The following is a 2,002-nucleotide window of genomic DNA, read 5'->3' as shown; positions in this document are numbered from 1 at the left end:
TAAAACCATTTTAATAATAATAATAATAATAATAATAATAATAATAATAAGAAGGTTTAATTACTCTGTTGATCCTTATAGTTTCGTAAAATTTTTAATTAGGTCCTTATACTTTTTTTTCCTTTTAATTGAGTCCTTGCACCAATTTCTTTTTAACTAGGTTCCTACACTTTTTTTTCCTTTTATTTAGGTCCCTATACCAATTTTTTTTAGTTGAATTCCTATAAACTTAAGTCAATTACTACCAAGAAGAACTTAATTGAAAAAAAAATGAGTACAGAAACCCAATTAAAAAAAAAATATAAAGACCTAATTGAAAATTTCACGAAACTATAGAACCAACCAACTAATTAAACCTAATAATAATACCTGTGGTTTCATGAGAAGTTTGACCAAAGAAAGCAGCAATCTCCCTCTTTTTGGTGGCATCATCACCGGTAGTACCAAATCCATTAAAAGATCTAGCAGCATTAATAAAAGCATCATAGGTATAGAATCCATTAGCATGACACCTTGGATCATTTCGGTATTTAAGCATTTGATCAAACATAGAGGAACTAATATAGTTCGAAATGTCACCACCACTAGGTGGTGACGGCGTCGGCGTCGGCGGTGTTGGTGTCGGTGTCGGAGAATCTTTGCATTGGCTTTGACAACCATTGCCCACTAAACAATAATCATCACCGGTACCACACCAACCCCACCGGCTACAACACAAGTTATTAGGGCACAATGCACCACCACCTTGGCTACCACATTGTTCAGCTGTGCCACCATGTAACAAAAATAATGTTAATATTAATAGGCTTAGCATAAGATTAAGAATAATTTTGGTGTAACTCATTTTTATGAGAGTAGTGTGAAGATGGTTTAATTTGATACAAATATGTGTGTGGTGGTGTATTTGTGATGTGTTAGTTTCATTAGGGTTATGAAGTATTTATAGGTGAGTTATCATAGGATGATATTATTTGTTTAATTTTATGAACATGGGCTGCTTCCAACACTTGGAAAAAAACAAGGGGGAGTGGCTGCTTTTTCACTTGATGTTTGTTTGTATCTGAATTTGTTAATTTTGTAAAATATTATTAATGTAATAATGCAGACAAAAAGAGTATCTTTTGAATCATTAATTTGTTTTCAATTATCACTATTAAATATATTTAATTATTTTAAAAAAATACATTTTTATAGTAACTAGTTGTGAAAAAAGACTCAACAATCAACATACATATTTCAATGGTTGTTTTATATTAAAAATAATTTTTATTGACCTTTAGGTATTATAGTCTAGAAATGTTCATCGACAAGATCAGATCAGGTTTAAGTAGATTTAGACACGACTCTAAAAGATTGTCGAATTTATAATCTAATCCAAAAATAATACCAAATAAAAATAACAAATTTAAACCCGACAAAATTATACTTCGCATACAGATCAAATTTTAGATGTCGAATCTTAAACATTCCTATTCTATATGTATTAGTTATGTACCATTAAAAAGAATTTTCGACAAAAAGTATTTTTATGTGGCCTGATGGGTGATGAGCAATAATGAGAATGGCATAGAAAGTTAATTGACAGTATGCGTTTCAAGGTGTTAATCACTGTTGTTTATTGAATTCTAGTAAAATTTTTTAAAGAGGTGTTTATAAGTACAAGTTTTTTATTTTGTGTTTGATAAATAAAAAAGATAATGTACTTATATTTGTAAACTAAATAATTAAGATTAAAAATAAATAAATCTTTCTATTATAATTTATTTTGCCATTGGCCATCACAGTTTAAACTTATAAATGATCTAAACGGAGGTCGCAATTCATAATTAAAATTAGACTGTTGTTCATCATTAAAAGTCTTGATTAAATGATTGTATTGTTTAATTTCTGTTTCATCTTGAATCATACGATTGTCACATTTTGATTTACATCTCTGCACTTCTTTAGGGTGTCAAACAAATTTTAAAATTTTCTAAAAAAAAGTAGTATTAACTAATAAAGC

The 2,002-nt window shown here is 28.8% G+C and overlaps 1 long non-coding RNA gene and 1 pseudogene across 1 annotated transcript in view; both read right to left on the bottom strand.

Moving 5' to 3' along the window:
* LOC110267890 overlaps positions 1 to 2,002 on the bottom strand; it is a 16,717-nt gene that overhangs the window by 11,614 nt on the left and 3,101 nt on the right. The window lies entirely within an intron of this gene.
* LOC107622095 overlaps positions 1 to 2,002 on the bottom strand; it is a 7,652-nt pseudogene that overhangs the window by 3,147 nt on the left and 2,503 nt on the right.

Source organism: Arachis ipaensis, chromosome B10, assembly GCF_000816755.2.
Source record: "Arachis ipaensis cultivar K30076 chromosome B10, Araip1.1, whole genome shotgun sequence".
In the NCBI taxonomy this organism is placed as follows: Eukaryota; Viridiplantae; Streptophyta; class Magnoliopsida; order Fabales; family Fabaceae; genus Arachis; species Arachis ipaensis.
The sequence above is the reverse complement of the archived record's forward strand: the minus strand, read 5'-3'. Positions and strand labels throughout refer to the sequence as shown.